Below are 18,774 nucleotides of genomic sequence, written 5' to 3'. Positions count from 1 at the left end.
AAAGTCAGCAAAAATCTTGGATAACCGGAGGAAAGGTAAAGGCAGCGGGGGCAGATCAGACCACCGACTCAGTTCACGACCAAAAGACTTACCCACCCACCCCCACCCCCCGCCTTGGGCATGTGCTGTAGAAGAAAAGAACACTGGACCTTTAATTCGAAGCGGGGGAACTTCAACCCGACAGAAACTGTGCGAGATAAGCGACTCCCGGTAATAGTTTTGGGGAAGAACTTTGGAAATCGAACGTGTATAACTGAACTTGATAGCATATGTCCATACATTTCATGTGGTTTGTTCAAACTTTTATGGTTTTAGTATTTTGTACCTTCGATGAAAACTGGTTTGCTGCTAGATGACTGTCTAAGTGAGATTTGATAAATGATCATGCATTAACATTATGGTTGAAACAAGAGGCAAAGGGTAACTGGGGAGATAATTACAAGAGTGTAGTCAAGTGATTACCTAGTAAATCTTCATAAGTTTTGCAGTTCTTTGCTCTTATGATGTGATGTTCCTGTTTGACGCCTAGGACTTGCCTGAGGAGGGACAGTCTCCTTAAACAGATGTGTCTTCTGACAGCTTGCTTTTGCTGGGGTGGGCTTAGATTTCAGGGGAAAGGGCATGGAGAGGGAGCCTTCCCTTGCCTGGGCTTGGGTGAAATGAGGAGCTGGGCAGCAACGCTGTGCTTCCTTCCTGAAGTGCAGGAGCACTGACCGCTGGCTGAGAGCACCCGGAAAGCTGCGCAACCCACCTGCGTTGGGCAAGCTTCAGGGATGGCTGTGGGCAGCATCTTCTCTATTAACGTTGAGTTCCTCCTGTTCCCTCAGGGTGGCCGAGAAGTTGCCTGGAGCCAATCTCCTCCTCCTCAAGCGGCTGCTGGCCCTCCTCCAGCACATCAGCCACAACGCCTCCAGCAGCAGAATGACCGCCAGCAACCTGGCCATCTGCCTTGGGCCAAATCTGCTGAGCCCACCTCGCGAGGACCTGCTCCCCCTCGAGGCCATGCTGGCGGTGACTGAGAAGGTGCGCTGTACCGAGCAGGCGGCTGCAGCCTTGCCGGCCCATCCGAGCTTGGCTGCTCAGAGGGCCCTGGCTGCCTCCTCTCTTGAGCAAATGCTGGTGGGGTGGCTGCCTGCAAGAGCAGCCCCACAACCACAGCCTCCTGCGCAGAGGCAAGGGTCAGGAGTGGGAAAGGCTGCGTGACACATTTTCAGGCACCTGGGTTGAGACTGAGGGTTTGATGTGTACAGGTGAACATGCTGGTGGCGTTTCTCATTGAAAACTGCGGCGACATCTTTGTGGAGGAGATGGCTGGCCGCTCCTGTCCATCAGCCAGGGAGTCGCCAGCACCCATGGACAGAGCCACAGGTACGAGGAGGAACTGAGGGCTGTCACAGGCTGGGGCTTGGGGTAACAGAAACCTCAATGTCGAGAAGACAGCTGGTGTAGGGCTTTGGGTGGCTTTTGCTTTAGGTGTGCTTTACTTCCAAGGAGTCAATTTGCTGCACGTGCTTTTCCTTTCTAGACCTGCCTTTGGAAGAGCAAAGTGGCCCTGCAGGCAGAGCAGTCAAGGACCACCAGGCAGAGGCCTTGCTGCACACACCACCTGCCTCTGTGCTGGACGTCCTCAAAGAAGCTGGGGGAGACGCGGTGCTGGAGTCCGAAACGGCAGAGGTATGGCAGCTCCATCAGGAGCTACCCTCCTACCCAAGACACGGTATCCCTGTGTTTGTTGAGCTGCCAGAAACAAACCGAGTGTCACACACCCGTGTGAATCCTGTGTTCCAAAGTGAGGCCTTTGGAAGAAAGGGCTAATGCAAACCAGCCAAAGGGATCTTCTCTGTAGGGCTAAGGCAGCATTTTGCCAAAGAGTCGCCTGCTACTCCAGGGTGTCCCTTGCCACCTGCTGACTCTGACATTTCTGTTGTAGGCACCCATTGCTTTGGCTCCAGCCACCCCAGGGACCACAGTAGACTCCCTGGGATGCACAGAAGGACTAAAGAGCGTTTCAGAGGAAAGAAGGTAAAATGAGTCAGCTTTGGGTAAATCAAGAACTGATTCTAGTTGATCCTGGCTTTACCTACCTGATCATACTGTGGGATGAAAAGGTTTGCAGGCTCCCCCCAGGAAAAGGAAAACGGAAAGAAAAGAAAGAGAAAACAGACCTGGGCAGAGGAGGAGGAATGCCAGCGAGAAAAGAAAAGAAGGAAGAGAGAAAGAGATGGGGACTTAAAAGAAGCAGGAAGGTCCAGCAGTTCAGGAAGCCCAGGTGTGTACCAGGCTCTGCTGCCCATCTTTCCCAACTCTCAGCGCTGCTGCAAGTCAGTCTGACCTGCTGGCAAGGGACGGTGCTGCGCGGGGCTTGGAAATAACTCCATGGCCGCTCCCCAGGGGCTCCCCATCGAGCCCTGCTGCGTGGCACAGGGGCCCTGTGCATCTGTGCACGCATGCAGGTCTCTAAGGGCATTTCCCGTGGGGATAAGGCGCCAGAGCCGTCCCCTGGTTGATGCCAGCCATAGCTCTCTCTTCTGGGCTATGAACAATTCCTTGTCAACGGTGTTCCCCAAAGAAAGGGGAAGCGAGTCATGCCTATTCCTGCCTTCATGGGTTTATCAGTGCTCTCTGACTCTGTCCTTGTAGGTGCCATTTCCCTGTTACTGGCTGAAGCCCTGTGACTCCCAGGCCCGCCCCCCGCCGCAGTTGATGTTTGCAATAAAAGGATCTTTTCTCTCTTCTGAGTGTGTCTGCCATACGATATTCTGGAGTAGGTAGATGGGGTTTTGTGACGAGTCCTCGGGGAGGAGTCTGGGATCTTGCCTTGTCCCAGCATCCTTTCCCGCAGGCATCAGGGCTGAGTTCAGGTGCTTTAGGAGTGAAACCAAAGCACGGACTCACACAGGAGGGTGGAGGTTGGAAGGGACCTGTAGAGTTCCTCTGGTCCAACCCGCCTGCTCAAGCAGGCTCACCTAGAGCAGGTTGCCCGGGACAATGTGCCCTTGGGTTTTGAACATCGCCAAGGACGGAGACTCCGCAAACTCCCTGGGCAACCTGTGCCAGTGTTTGACCACGTCGACAGGAAAAAGTTGTTTTCTCATGTGCAGCTGGAGCATATCATGTGTTTTAATTTGTGCCTGTTGCCGCTGGTGCTCTCACTGGGCACTCTTGAGAAGAGCCTGGCTCCCTCATCTTCATTCCCTCCCAGCAGGGATAGATAGATGATAGATTGATAGATCGATAGATAGATAGATAGATAAGACACCCCCCGGCTTTCTCTTCTCCCCACGGCAGTGTGCCAGCTTAAAAGCACCAGGGCAAAGTCGGCTTCCTTGAGGCTCCTTGTTTTGCAGGTGACCTGGAGACGTGGAGGTGCGTGAGGTTCCCCTGCCAAGAGAGGCAGAGGGCTGGAGGGCACAGCTGGACTCCTGCTCCTGCAACAGCAGGGACTCGCTGGCCAGAAATGGCCCCGAGGACCCCGGCAAGGGGCTGTGCTCAGTGCTGCAGAGGAAGGGGAAACTGCCCCCGGGAGCTGTGCCAATCTGCCCGGGGGAAAAAACTCCTTCCTGAGCCCAGCCCTGGTGCCCCGAGCAGGGTCCGGGGAGCTCCTGCGGGGGAGCGCGTTTGGGGTCGGCAGCCAGGGACCTTTTCCAGCCTGTTTGGTGCAAAGGCACGGGTGGGCATGGGGCATCAGTCCCGGGAGAGCCGTGGCTGACTCCTCTTTCCCGGGAAGGGCAGGTCGCTCTCGCCGTGTCTCTGTCCTGCGCCCACCCGGGTTTCTTTGTCCTGCCAGCTGCTGCCCAGCGAGGAGGGTTCGGCTGAGCTCAGCAGGGATGTCCCGGGACCCGCCGAAGGAGAGCTCCTGCTTGGTCAGCATCCTGACCGCTAGCCCCGCTCTCGGGACGGCACGTCCCGTCCCACGCGTGAAGCGGTGCCTGGGCTTGCCCTGGGAGCGGCACGACTCGGGAGCGTTCTCCGGCTGCTGCGGCTCCCGTCCGTGCGATGGACGGAGGTGGCGGTTTCCCTGGCGGCTCTCCGCTGGTCTCGGCCCGCGGGCCGCGACCGCTCGGGCTCCGTTTGGGCAGCCCTGCCCCGCACGCTGGGGATGGAAAGCGGCGCGATCCTGCTGCAGCTGCAGCTGCCGCGGGGACAAAGCCACGGGGGAGTGAGCGAGCGAGCAGCCTCGTGGTGCTTGGTCGCCGGCTGGGCTGAAACCACCACGGTCCTTTTTTGCTGACATCATCGCAAGTGGGGAGAGAAAGGGCTGAGCTCCCAGGGCCACTGCCAGCAGACTGTCATTAGGCACCAGAGTCAACGTTGACTCGAGAGGCCTGGGCAGAGCCCAGACCCCCCTGAAAGCAGCTGCAAGACCTGCCACGAGGTACAGGCCAACTCCTCTGATGCTTCGGGCTCACGCTGGAACCCCAAGCGCTCCAAGCCCCAAAATGCAGCTGCCTCTGCAGCGCAGCAGCAGCAGCAGCCAGTGCAGAGCAGCGTGGGGAGCTGGAGCAGAGGGGGGGGGGCGCCCGGGCCGGGCTCGGCTCCCTTCGGTTCATCTCGTTTCTGTTCGGCTCCCTTCGGCTGGGCTCGGCTCCCTTCGGCTGGGCTCGACTCCCCTCGGCTCGGTTCGGCTCATCTCTTCGTCTGGGCTCGGCTCCTCTCGGCTGGGCTCGGTTCCTCTCGGTTGCGCTCGGCTGCCCTCGGCTCCGCCCCGGCCGCAGCCCCGGCCCGGCCCCGCCTGAGGCAAGGGCGGGCGGCGGGCGCGGCGGGGCCGGTGGCCGTGGCGGGGGCTCCTCCCCGTCCGTGGAGCGGTGGGCTGCCCGGCGGTCGCCAGCGCCGGGGCTGCCCGGGGGCCTCGCAGGCCGGCAGCGGGGCTGAGGCGGCGGCGGCGGCGGTGGCGGCATCTCCCCTCGCGGCAGGCCAGGGCGCCGGGTCCCGGCCTTCCCCCCGCAGGCCCGGCCAGCCCCGGCCCCTCCCTGCCGCCCCCGGGGCTGCGGGGGCAGCAGGGGACTGCCTGCCGCTGGTGGCTGTCCGGCGGAGGCCGGCGGGCACCGCGGAGACGTGCGGCTGTGTGTGGAGAGAAAGGAGTTTCTGCCGGCTGTCCCCGCAGGGAAGGGACCCGCAGCCGCCGGGGGTCTCCCTCCCTCCCTCCCAGCCTGGCATGGGTGGCGGGCTGCGACACAGTCCTGCCCGGGCGTTCTTGGCAGCCCCCGGGGCAAGAGGCCCTGGAGGGAGCTTCAGGGAGGTCGGCAGTGGCGTTTCCAGAGCAGTCGCGTCCCGTTGGCTCTGCTGCTTCCTTCCCTCGGCTGGGAGAACGGAGGACGTCCTCGACAGCAGGTACCTACCTGTCGGTTGCCTGAAACCAGGAGGTTCCTAGGAGACCCTCAATTCGGACAGGACTGGGGGGGCTGCTCTTTTCCTGCCCTCTTTCACTGACCGTGAAAGCGGTCGCTTCCGAGGGGCTACTGCGCTTGCACGGGAGTGTAATGGGAGTAATGGGAGCTGTAAAAAGCGCTCCTGTTCCAGTGCCGTGGGTGGGTTTCGTGCTTCAGTGGGAAAAGAGGCTGGTTTTACTGACGGTGTTTTGAAATGTTGTTTAAAGCGTTCAGCTGAGAAGCTCTCGAGCCTCTGTAGTGGTTTAACCCCAGCCGGCAGCTAAGCCCTGCACGGCCGCTCGCTCGCTGCCCCGCAGTGGGAGGAGGGAGAGGATCGGAAGGGTGAATCAACTCGCGTGTTGGGATAAAGATGGTTTAACAAGTAAAAGCTGTGCACGCGAGCAAAGCAAAGTCAGGAATTCAGTCACTGCTTCCCATTGTCTGGCAGGTGTTTAGTTTGCAGGAAAGCAGGGTTCCATCACGCCTAACAGTTACTTGGGCATGTCCCCCCTTCCTCCTTCTTCCCCCAGTTATATTGCTGAGCGTGACATCCTGTGGTCTGGAATATCCCTTGGGTCAGTTGGGGTCAGCTGTCCCAGTTTTGTGCCCCCCCCAGCTTCTTGTGCACCCGCAGCCGACTCCCTGGTGGGGTGGGGTGAGGGGCAGAAAAGGCCTTGATGCTGTGTAAGCACTGCTTTCAGCACAAATCCAAAACGTAGCCCCGTGCAAGCTACTGTGGGGAAAATTAACTCTCTGCCAGTCAAAACCAGCACAGCCGTGGAGCTCTGTACGCAAAGTATGTCCTTCTTTCTTGGGCTGTCTGCTGGTAGCAATGTGCCTTTTGCTGGCCTGGCAATCTGGCGCTCAAGTGTGGATGTGGAAAGAGTCTTTGGAAACTCTCAGTGGCAGCAGTTGTTTGTTGTGCTCTTGGGATTTTTTCTTTCACGAGGTTCCCCTTGCGCTGCCACTCCTCTTTCCGACGTCTTTGTGACAAACCTGTCCTGTTGTTTGGAAAGAAGAGCGTGCCTCTGCTGCAGGCAGAGGGGCTGAGCAGGCCTTTTAGGATAACTGCTGCTCTCAGTTTCTAGAAGGCACTGTAGTGTCAAGCCTGAGAAAGGAGAGTGAAGGGAGAGTGTTTTAGTCTGTGGTACTGCTGGCATGCAAGGCAGAGAAAGGAAAGCGGCCTTTGGGTGTGCAGGGGACAATGAATAGGAAGGTTGTGGGAGGTAACAGTTGTGTGGTAAGGCTGCAATGGGAAGTTTGAGTTAGCAGCCAGCAAAGTAACTAAAGCACAGGGTGCTGAGCAGCCTGGTCAGCTGGGGAAGATGTAAAACAAGTGAGGAGGATGGTCCTTTAGAAGTGAAAAAGAGACTTTCCCTGAGGGTATTGCCCTGGAGGAATCTGCTTGTGTCTGCTAGTCAGGCAGGCAGACAGAGATGATGGGCAAGTGCTTCTGTGAGTGGGCAAAACCTTGACCAGCTCAGTCGAGGAGCTCTGGAGCTTTTAGTTTGAGAGGGGACTGGGAATTGCTGGAGGCTGCGATCTGTAATAATTCCAGAAGTTTGAGCTGCTCTGAAAAAGGAGCTGGAGCTGCTTAGGTTTAAGGGTTGTATTTTTAAGCAGGTGCCTCTAGATTGGGTCCTGCTGAAGGAGTGTTCTGTAGGGCTCAAACTTGGTCTGAAACTTTATGAGTTGTTGTTGGTGTCTCAGCCTCTGATAAAAAATGAATAATGATAGTATTCATGAGTATTAATAAAAAAGCCGTGGCTCAGCATAATCTGGCTCCCTGTGTATGTTGTTGCAAGGCTGTGATCATCATCAGACAGCAGTTCAAGGTTGATGCCCTCAGAGGCTTTTGGAAAATGTTCTGAACTGTTGAGGTTAAGTCTCTTTTCAGGTGGTGGCACCCGTGCAGAAACTAGGACTGAGATCCTTTTGAGCCAGGAAAGTATCCCTGCATCAGAGGAACAGAACAGTGTCGTGGCATCCCGAAAGGGCTGTTTTCATGCCAGTGAGGTTGCAGCAGGGCTAAAATGCCATAGGCAATGACTCAAGCCTCTGCCTAGAGAGTGGTTTTATGAGTGTGAGTGAATTTGCTTTGGCAATGAGATGTGCACAGGCATTGCCAGGGCCTGGCTTTACTCTGGAAGTGACTGTTGTTAGCTGCTGCAGAATTGAAGAGACTGTGCTATGAACACCACGCCAATTAGGCTGTCTCCAGACCTGAAGCTGCATTAAATCTCGTGCCACACTAGTCTCCTTTTTCCTTTGGAGAAGTAGGCCGAGTCTTTGAAATTCTGCTGCATGACTTTATTTTGGGATGAATTGAAACGCAGTTGTTTCTTTAGCTTTGCTTATTAGCATTCTGCTGGAATAGCGTCAGATCTAGGAGGATTAACCTTCCTCCTTGTTTTGTTCTCTGTGTTGATTTTGGAGAGGAAGGTGTGTTGTCTGTCTTGTGGTGTCGTGTGGTGTTCAGAAGATGCTTGAAATGTTGCTCTTGTCTGTGACCAAGCTCTTTCCCTCAGCGTAATCCCTTTGGACAGCGCTGCCAGTAGTGTGCGTACGTTTCTGAGCAGCCTGCAGGTGTTTGATCTCCTGATGGTAGGGAGAGCACTGCATTTGTTTGAGTTTGGCAGCCTGTCATCGCCCCTTGCTTTCTTCCATTCTTTCCACCCTCTTCAGCGTCCCTTCCTGAATCGTACTTTTGTGTCCCTGGTGATTCATGAAGGCTTCATGACCACAGCGTGAGTCTTGGGTGGGTGATATCTGTCCTTCTGCTGTGGCGCGCTGTGTAACTCCTTTCATTAACTTGTTCCATATTAAGCGAGGAGAGGGCCTTTCTGAAGAGGAAGGAGAGTTCTCATCTCTGACCGAGTTCTGGCTGGGGCCCCTGAATGTGGAGGATATGAGAATGGCTGCCTGCCAGACCATATACCAGAGAACACTTGCATGCCGTAATTCCTTACACTCCACCCTATTTCCTTATTTCCAAGTGACACTTGTGCGACATTTGTTTACTTCTGAATGGGTTCAGCTTTCCTTTGAGACTTTCTCTCCCTGTGCATTTTATTGTTGGCCGATACCTGGCAGTGAACAACTTTTGAGAAGCTGGCTTACAAAAGATGTAGTTAATAGTTGGGAAGCTGTGGAAACCAGGGGACGTTCTTTTAATGACGCCATTACTTTGTGGCCAAGCTTGGTGACAGCTGATGAGTTCTGTTGTTGTCATCTTCTTCCTGAGACAGAAGAAAGCCCCTGCCGTTCCCGAGGAAATGAGACCAATATACTGCCTGCTTAAAAATGCTCCTGTCAGTTAAGTTGAAACAAATCTTCAGAGTACAGTAGTAGCATTGCAAATATTATTGAAGAAAATGTGCTGATTGTAACTGATACAGAAAATTATTGGTTAATTTCTCTTTCTGTTTCAATTTTGAAAATACTGAAAGGTATTCCTAGAAAAAGTTTCCCGTTTATAAAGCAGGAGTTTGTTGGGGCTGAATTACAGTTCCTTTGTAACTGAATTGGGTCAATATTCCGAAAAAGGGGAATATGTTTATTTTTGAAACAGGTCAATACTGCATGTGTTGTGCTGGCAAGGAGGAGGCTTCTTAAATGTAGAACTTGTTAAATTTAAAAGCACACCTCCACTCTCCATAGTATTGCTTCTATGTTAATTCAGGGTTAAGATATTCGTTCACTTCAGTTTCTGTGAATCTGTTAGGGCAGCGTGCTCTAAGGTGATGGGAGGGAGCAGGGGGAAGAAGGGGAGGAGGAAAAGCAAAATATCTGGAACCTGCTCTTCCATGACTCCTGCAAACTGTAATGTTATTTTTTTTTCCCAAGCCTGAAAACTGTACTTGGCGGTGGGATTGTGGCTATCTTGTTAATATTCTTCCTTCCTTTCTTGTTTTGGCCTCTCCAGGAAGCGATTCGAGTAATCCTCGGAAATCTTGATGATTTACATGCATTTTCTACAGACCACTATCTTTCTGTGTACCCTTTCTTTCCTACTTGTAAAAGAAAAGGTCCAATGACTTGTATCTGTTGGGCATTGCTTAATTTGACATTCCTGCCCAGTAGTGCGCAGATCTTTAGCTGGAGTACGACTCCTCTGAGCTTCGCAGTTTTACATTAGCTGAAGATCCTCCTCAGTTGTTGCCTTCACCAGAGAACTGATGTATGTAAAAAGAATGTTTTGCAGTGTTTTCAGATGGCCACCCCTGCGTTCCAAATCTGATTTAGCCAGAGAAAACGAACGTGCATATATAAAGTCCCAGGAAGCCCACGTAATGCGATTGCAAGGAAAGCTAGTGCGTTGTTTCAAAAGGTTAATAAAACGTAAAGCGCTCCTTACAGGCGCAGCAGCGTTGGCCCTCTAGTAGAGAAGACCGCAGTAGTTTTCTTGTAAGGTACATTAGGATTAAGTATTGTAGTTGCTGTAGTGTAAAGGGTTACGGAGAAGTTACTCTCCTGAGGCTGTTGTTGCAGAGAAAAGTAAGTTAGTGGAAGGAGAAGCCTTTTCAGTCCTAAGGTGCGTCAGTTTGTGAATCGGATCAGGCCCTTCGGCATCATCTCCTCCCGTGATTCCGAGTGCCCAGGAGTAATGAACACCCGCGTGTTTCCGCCTCCAAGGCATCCCCTTCCAGTCTCGGCAGACTGCGTTATTGCCACCCCTGGTCCTAGCAGGCAAGAACGAGATCATCCTCTTTCTCTGTCAGAAGCTGGTAGGTATGAGAGCAACTTATTCCTGTTGCTGCCAGGAAGAGAAAGTAGCCCAGAGCATCGTCAGACAGGAGGCACCCAAACAAAGGAAGCCTCGTTGTTGGTTTGCTTCGCTAAAGCGCAGCCAGTTTTGCCTGCGTGCTTGAGGAGGGTTTGATTCACGAGCTTGTATTTCTGGAACTGGGAAGTCCATCCACCTGCTCAGGCAGCACCGGGCCCTGCGGAGAACTGCAAGCTCAGAGGCCTGGCGTGATGAGTTGTCCTGCAGTCTGTGTGTCGGGCTCCTCGCTGTAGCATACCTCTTAGTTAATCGCCAGCTGTGGGAGTCCTTGAAGCCAAACTCAAACGAACAATTTCATCCCTTAAAGGAACTGACTGTGTCATCTAGGCAAATCTTGGGCTTCATCTCTGGTCCTCAGGATGCAAATGGAGTAAAAGTATTCATGTTACCTGTTTCTTCCTGAGGTCAGAGGCACGTAAGAAGGCTGCTGCCTGGCGTCACCCATTCGTGCATGCATGAGCTCCTAGGTGTGCGAACTGCACCCCCAGGAAGGAACGTCTGTAACTGTGGCGTTTGTCATGTCAATTATCTTTTGTCCTCCCATTTTGAGGAGGACTGTGAAGTGAATGTAATGACGCTAGTCCTGTGAATCCTAGTCCTTTTCAGGTTTAAAAATAATATTTAAAAGAATTACTTTTTAGTTAGGAAAGCTGATGAGGTTTTCTTCACAGGGTTGGGAGAGCCTGGCATGTTGTTTTTTGCGGGAAGATGTCAGGACTGAAGCCAGATGCAGTTAAGGAAACACGATGCTATGAATGCAAGCAACTGATGGGAGAGTGTCACCTGGATGAGTGTTTCTTGTAATGTGTTACTAGCGTATGGTGTCTCCTCACATCTCATTTATCCGCTGTGTAGTTCGATGTGTCACTTGTTCAGCTGCTGCTGCTCATTAAATATAAATCTCCATTGGCAGGAGCAGTTACAGGGTCGTGGATCTTGGACCAAGATCCTCAAAACCCCCTAGCTATGTGAGGTTTCCCTGCCGCACGTGCACTGCCTTTGTGTCCTGACGCTCTGTTTCTCCAGGAATGTCGGTATTTGCGTGGGGAGTTTCAAGGACCTGCCTGTGGACGCGACGGCCCCTATACCCCTGACGTCTTCCTCTGGTGCTGCATCCTCTTCTTCGCCACCTTTGCCCTGTCAGGCTTCTTGAAGAAGTTTAAAACCAGCCGCTGCTTTCCAACCAGAGTAAGTAGAAGGAGGTGGCCAGCGTCCATCTCCACACTCGTTTCCCAAAATGGCTTTCCTGGAGCACTAAGCAGTATTTGCCCTGCCTTGGTCAAGCTGGGAAATGTTGGCCTTGCAGGCCAAGCTCTCCAAGAGCTTGGATGTCCCGCACTCATTTCCATGAGTGCAAAATCATCGTACCGTTTCCCACATGCCTTGTGACCTGCCCCAGATTGAAGATTTTTGGGGTTTGATTTTTTTTATATGTTTTTTCTCCTCAGGTAGTAGGAAGTCAGGTTTCCAAAAGTTTTGGGGTTGGGGTTTTCGGTTTATTTTTTTCCCCCAACCTTCTGCGCATTATGTGCTCGAGTGGAAAGTAGATTCGAATGAGGAGCTTCCTTTTGAGGACTAAAGGATGCCTCAGTGCCTTGTTGCCATTGTAGCTGTGAATGTAGCTGTAGTGGCAGACATCTCTTTTCTTAATTTTAATATTATTTTTAGGTTTTGACTTAAACCAACCCTTGTCGGCCTAGTTAAGCTTTTTTTATTGTCTGACCCCAGATCTCACAGGGACAAACACAGCAGCAGTAGCTAAGCAAGGGATCAGGCTGCATGTGCTCAGAGGGGTGGTGGGATTTGGTTAAGCAGCCTTAATGTTGTGGATGTCTGCAACTCTTGCATCTCACCTTAGGGCCCTGTTTGCCATGCCCCTCTCACCTCTGGTTTCTCGCCCCAGGTACGGTCCACAGTGAGCGACTTTGCTGTTTTCCTCACCATCGTCATCATGGTGCTCCTTGACTTTGTGGTTGGGATCCCATCGCCGAAGCTCCAGGTCCCCCATGCGTTCAAGGTAACGGGGTGTTTTGGCACGTGGGGGTGCCACAAGGTGATGCCGGGGCAGGGCAGGGCTGAGTCTGGAGGAGATGCTGGTGGTGTGACCATCTCCTCTTCCACCTCCAAGTGCCTTGCTTCCTCCTGGAAACGAGAAGATGGCCCCAAAACTAGATACCTACAGGGGAAGTATCTAGAGGTGCTTGCAAAGAGGAGACTGGCACTGCTGAAGCCCCCGGGAGAGGGGGACATGAAGCCAGGGCTGGGAGGTGCTCTGACACAAGGAGGGAGGGGAAAATGAAAGCCAGTGGAGTGCCTGGGCTGGGAGACGATGCTGATGTGTGGGCTTTGTTGCAGCCTACCAGAGACGACCGCGGGTGGTTCATCAACCCCATAGGACCCAACCCTTGGTGGACGGTGTTGGCTGCGCTCGTCCCAGCTCTGCTCTGCACCATCTTGATATTCATGGACCAGCAGATCAGTGCCGTTATTGTGAACAGGAAGGAGCACAAGCTGAAGGTAAGGGCCTGCGAGAGATGACCCCAGCCCCTTCTGGGCTGCAGGTCTGGGGAGAAGCTCTTATTCCCGATGCTTTCTGAAGGCATTGGTTTGGGACAAGGTCAGGCTGCGTGGCAGGATGCTCTCCGGGATTAACGATGATGCAGGGAGCAAGTGACAGGGCAGTATAGATGAGCAACCTTTTGGGAGAGCAAATTAATCTTGGAGCAATAGAGAACTGCGTTTTTGTTTTAAAATGGCAGCAGCAGCAGGTGTGGGGAATGAATTGTTTTGATGCGCTGCCAGGGATAACTCAGAGTCACACCTTCCTCGCAAGTGGTAGAATTTTCTTTGTAAGTGGAAAAAATGGTTTGGTGCTTTTGGGTTGTGGGTTGGTTTTTTTTTTTGGAGAAGTATGTATCGCACAAGCTCTGCGTATCCCTTGTGTCTGAACTCCTGCCAAATTTTCATGCCAGGTGCTTGTGCAAATCCTGCATACACCCTTCCTTGTTTCCATTTCTTGTTTTGAATTCTGAAGAAGTTGACTTGTGCTCGAGCAGGGTTTGAGTCTGACTTGCGACGTTATCCTTGCTCTTGTGCTATGGGATGCTCTGTTTCTTGTTTTCCTGCCTGCAGAAAGGATGCGGGTACCACCTGGACCTTTTTGTGGTGGCCGTGATGCTCGGGGTGTGCTCTGTGATGGGGCTGCCCTGGTTTGTGGCTGCGAGACCGTCCTGTCCATCACCCACGTGAATAGCCTCAAAGTAGAGTCTGACTGCTCAGCTCCAGGAGAACAACCCAAGTTTCTGGGGATACGAGAGCAGAGAGTCACTGGCTTGCTGATCTTTGTGCTCATGGGCTGCTCTGTCTTCTTCACTTCTGTGTTAAAGGTGAGAGGAAAATGCAAACCACCCAACAACCGCGAGCTTGTTGGATGTTACAGACAAACAGTCCCTTCTCTGCAGGCCTGAGTAGTTAGTTGTGGAGCGGAGGAGAAGGAGGTGATCCTAACCCTTGGGGCTTGACCCACGGTGGGAATCAGCCTCAGTTAGGCTTTGCAGCCCTTCAGGCCCCCGTTTGGTGTGCTCGAGGTGAGCGAGCAACGCAACTGCTTGAATTTTTGGGTGTCTTTCAGGCCCACCCATGTTTATGGGTTACAGTTGAGCATATTCAGACCAGCACATCTGCTCTGTTTCAAACAGGCAGCCCTTTAGTGGCTGCAATTTGCTCCCCAAATGCCCGGGAGCAGCCGTTCCCAGGAGCTAAACACACTGAGGTCATCCCCGTGGTCTTCCTTGCACGTTCCTCCCACAAAGTAATCTCGTCTCTAGGCTAAAAGGAGGCCTGTGGCCTTTGCCTGTTGCCCCAAGAATAGGCAGAAGTGTTTCTTCTACCGCCAGAGAATGCGGCATAGGGTAGCATGGGTGAAATCACCTATTTTCCTCCAACCTTTCTGGAAAATAGGATTATTCTGAGGAGAGGTAACTCCCAAGTTCAGCCTAAAGCAGAGCCTTAGCTCACTCGTGCGCACAAAATGGCAAAAAAATGGTTAAAATCTGACCCATCTCTAAGCCTGAATGGAAGCTGGAAAGCTTCAAGCAATTTTAGGCAGTGCCTGTGGAAGAGGGTGGTAATACTGAAAATGCAATACAGAAAAAGAAACGATTGCATTCTTTCTTTTTTTTTTCTTCCCCCCCCCCCCCCAGTTTATACCAATGCCTGTGCTTTATGGCGTCTTTCTCTACATGGGTGTGTCGTCGCTCAGAGGAATTCAGGTACGGACTGTTTTACAGCGTGCAGCATGTCGGCTCCCTGGTATTTTGTCTCCGTAGCAGCAGGGAAAAAAGCAGTGGCATGGGAAAAACTTCTCGCAGAGCAAGCAATGAAACTCTTTTGTGTAAGAAAAAGATTGCTGGAGGCACAGGAGGTATATAGGGCTGGGAGGACCAGGCAAGTTCAGCGCTCTCTTTTGCAGGGTTTAGGGCAGGTCAGTGTTTGGTTACGTGAAAAGCGGGGGAATTCAGTGCAAAGGGAAGGCAGTTTCTACCACTGGTGGAAATCCTCGCTGGGGGGATTCAGTGGGCCGAGAAATGCTAATAATGGAATGGCATGGAATAGTTGCCGTTTGGTGGACAGCTCTCAGGGGCAAGCCGGTTGCTAGATGGAACGAAGGGAAAATGGGTGCTGCTCCCAGGAGGAACGCGGTGGGATCCAGGATTTCTGACGGCAAGCGAGATGCTGCAAAGTGCCTCCACGTCTCGAGAGGGCCAGCAACTTGCCGCAGTCCCAAGGTGGCAACCTTTCCCTTTTATTTTGCAGTTCTTTGATCGCTTGAAGCTGTTTTGGATGCCAGCGAAACACCAGCCGGATTTCATCTAACTGCGGCACGTGCCCTTGCGAAAGGTTCATTTCTTCACGGCGATCCAGCTGACCTGCCTCGTCCTGCTCTGGACCATCAAGGTGTCCCGTGTCGCCATCATCTTTCCCATGATGGTAAGAGCTGCCACCGCTCGGCAGCGGGGTGTTTGCAGCGTTGGAGTGAGAGGTGGCATCGTCTCTGAGCTCACCGCATCTTCCCTCTTATTCGTGAAGGTTTTGGCTCTCGTCTTTGTCCGGAAAGCGATGGATTTCTGCTTCTCAAAGTGAGAGCTCAGCTTTCTGGATGACCTTATGCCAGAAAGGAAGAAGAAGTTGGACGATGCCAGAAATGAGCCGGAGAAGAAGAGGTAAGGCTTGCTGTGTCCTCGGGGCTGGACATCTCCGTGTGTCTGTGAGATTGCCTGTTTCTCTTACAGCTTGTCTGGAAACGTTGGGGGAAGATCAGCACTCAATCGAAATAGATCCCAATAGCCTGTAACTTTTGTAACCTTTGTTTCCTCAAGTAGCAGTGAGCTGAACGCTTGAATACAGGTGTAATTTTTAAAACGAGTCGTTTTTCACAAAGGTCATTATCATTATGATGATTATTATTAGATGCTGCTGCTGCTGCTGCTGCTGCTGCTGGCAAGACTTGCTCATAATCGTGTTTTGAACACACAACCCCCCTGCCCCGAAATCTTTGGAGTGAACGGTTTCTCCCCTGCTGCACTAATACCTATAGCTGCCAAGGGGCAGAAGGGAAGGGCAGACTGCTAAGTTTGTGCTGGGCATTCAGCTTATCTCCACTTTGATCAAAGACAGAGAACGTGATTTGTCCCTTTTTTACATCAGGAGTCCAGGAGGGCCATGGAAGCTGCTGCTGCTGCAAGTTCAGTTCAGCTGAACGTGGGGAAGACCAGTGACGTGGATATCCCAAAGCAAAGCAGTGACGGGTAAAGCCCCGGCAAGATTAGCTTGAAGGTGTTTGGCAGAGTTTTCTCCACTTGCCTCTTTGTGGGGCATCCCACAGAAACCAGCAGGCAGCTTGGTGGGAAAATAAAATTTGGGGGCAGGGCTGCAGGAGGCAATTGCAGGGCTCTGACCCCAAGCAGAGTGGCTGCAGCACTCGCGTTTGACCCCCAAACCTTGCCTCATCAGTGCCTTTACGGTAGCTGGAGATCCTCATACTTACACATGAGGAGTTGCAGGCGTGATCTGTACCAGCAGTGGCTTAGGAACCCGGACCGGGGCTAAGCCCCAGCAAGAGCCTTTGCACAGAGCTCTTGCTCTGCAGCTCCCTGGCTTGCCTCCCAAAACTCCTCATCCAGCAAAACCTCCCACACTTATGCGGAGCTTTGATTCTTGGGGCTCCGCTGTTCCTCTTGCTGATGCTAATGCCCTTGGCATCAGTTCCCATAATCACAGATTGCTATGTAAAATATTTATTGCAGGACTGATCCTTCTGAGATTGTTATCCTGGATGAAATGTCACAAATGACCGTATGGAAGGCTCTCACTTTGAAGACAGAAACCCTTTGAATCCAGGGAGGAAGAAGGTAAAGGATTGCACGTGAACATGACCGTGCTCCTCTGCAAGCTACGGCGCACACCTACGCTTTTCCCACGCTTTGGCCGGCAAGGCTGAGCAAACGGCCTGTCCCTGGGAACAGGCAGGGAGGACCGTGGCATGCAAACCAGCTCCTCTCTGCTGGGGTGGTCCCCCGAACAGGGCAACGTCAGCAGCAGCTGGCAGGTCTTCCACTGATGATGCTCTCCCTCTTTTTTTCTTCCCTTCGCCTTTCCCCACTCCCGCTTTTCACGTTTAGGAATCTTGACTTTGAAGGAGAGGAGTGAGAGCGTGACTCAGGGATGTGCCAACGCAGACAGAGGGAGAAAGCGCTTTGTTTCAGTTGGAGGATTCCCATTAAAGCCATGCAGATGTTTTCAGTTATCCTTGGTGTGCTTCAGGCATTCAGTATCTCTAGACCAGCAAGCTGAGGGGAACGTCACAGTCACGGGGAGTTTGGTGGTGTTAAGTCTGTGTGCGTACGTGCGTGTGGGGGTGTGGGTTTGTAGTGGTAGAGGGACTGCTACTGCTTTATCATTCAGTGCTCTTCATTTAATACCCAATTCCTCCTCTTTTTTTTTTTCCTCTTTTTTCCAAATGTAAACTGGGAATGTCCAAAATAAATTTTCTGTTATATTTGATGCATTCTCCACTTTCTTCTTGATCACGACTGGGTTTTTGGTCTGGTTTGGGGTCCTGGCTTTAATTCACTCTTATGTCTCTTACTGGTACGGGAGGGATGCCCTCTGTGGCAGGGCAGCATAGAAAGCATCCAAGCAGTTGGCCTAAGGTGAAAGAAAAGCATTTGCTCCCTGCGCTCCAGTTTTAACTCTCTTGGTTGGTTTGGTTTGGGGTTTGTGTTTTTTCGCTTTGGCTCTGCCATCAGCCTGGGAGCTGCAAAATGCAGAACTGCCACCTTCTTGTCCCCTGGCTGTAAACTGCATCTAAGGGAGCACTTCAGGTATTTGATTTTGAATACACTGTAGGGTCACAGGAGCGGCCAGATGAGACCTGGGGCTCTGTGTCCCTGGGCTGCCCCCTCTGTTGTTCCTCCACTTTCCTTCTGTATTGGATCTGGCTGAGTTGGAGTTCCTTTACCCCACAGCAGCCCTCGTAGTGCTGTGCTCTGTACTGGTAGCTAGAAAGCTGTTGATAACACGGCAGTGTTTTTGGCCATGGCAGACAGCCAGAGCACACCCAGACACCCAGGCATCCTCCACATGGAGGCCACTTCCCACCCCGGCTGGCCAACGCAACACGCTGCCTACCTTCTTCAAGGACGTCAGCGGTTTGATGCTGACGAAGCCCATCTTGTTCTTCTGGACATGTTTCAGGAGGAAAGCATCCTTGGCCAGGTTCTCGTCAGAGAGGTGGAATTCCACCCTGGACACAACCCTCCTGGCCAGCTGCCGGTCAGGGACAGAGTAGCTGCAGTCCAAGAGATCAGCCCACAGAACATCGCTCGCATCGCAGAAGCTCCCGGAAAAGCAGCAGGGATACGGGTGTGACTTGGTGGCCTTTGGGATGTGCAGCACTGCCCAGTCCCAGCCACAGCGGTGCAGATGGCAGAGTCTTGAGGAGCGGGGTGGCTCAGCTGCGCTCTGAAATGAAATGGAGTTTTATGCTTTTAGAAGCGCGCTTGCCTTCACACCCCCAAGCATCGGTCCCTGCCACAAGTTACGCAGCACATGGCCTTGCAGCCAGAGGTGCCTCACGAACAGAGCACAATCTCTTTGATTACCAGGATACAGGCCAGGAGAGATCTTTGGCCTCCGGTTCAAGGCAGTTGTCCCGACTCCCCCAGGCCACACACTGTTCACACAGCGGGAGCGAGAGGCCTGTGTCCTTGGTACCCTTGGGGTGTCCTTGCTAGCGCCGAATCCTCCAAGCACAAGGAGGGGATGTACTAACCCCATCCCTGGGGTCCCGTAGAGCGCAAACAGCCCCAGTGCCCCGACACCGGATGTTGGGCAGAATCCAGTCCTTTTCTGGGAGCACGCGGCAGCGGGTACTGTCTCCTCCGGGGTGTCACGCACCCAGGGAAAGCGCCGCCCCCTCCCAGGGGGATCCAGAGCTGCTGCTTTTCCCAGCAGGAGACTGAAAGACCTGACAGCACTACTGGAGCGAGGGCTGGGGGAAAGCGTGCCACCAAGCGACACCGCGTGACCTTCCTTCGTGCCCTCGAGGTCCTTTTTCCT

General features: G+C 52.9%; 1 protein-coding gene across 23 annotated transcripts in view; it reads right to left on the bottom strand.

Moving 5' to 3' along the window:
- The window catches only part of LOC126037137 (electroneutral sodium bicarbonate exchanger 1-like), a 630,736-nt gene that overhangs the window by 250,915 nt on the left and 361,047 nt on the right, over window positions 1-18,774 (bottom strand). The gene's annotated exons all lie outside the window — the stretch shown is intronic.

This window comes from Accipiter gentilis, unplaced genomic scaffold (assembly GCF_929443795.1).
Source record: "Accipiter gentilis unplaced genomic scaffold, bAccGen1.1, whole genome shotgun sequence".
Lineage (NCBI taxonomy): Eukaryota > Metazoa > Chordata > Aves > Accipitriformes > Accipitridae > Astur > Astur gentilis.
Note: the sequence above shows the minus strand (reverse complement) of the source record. Positions and strands in the feature narration are given on the sequence as shown.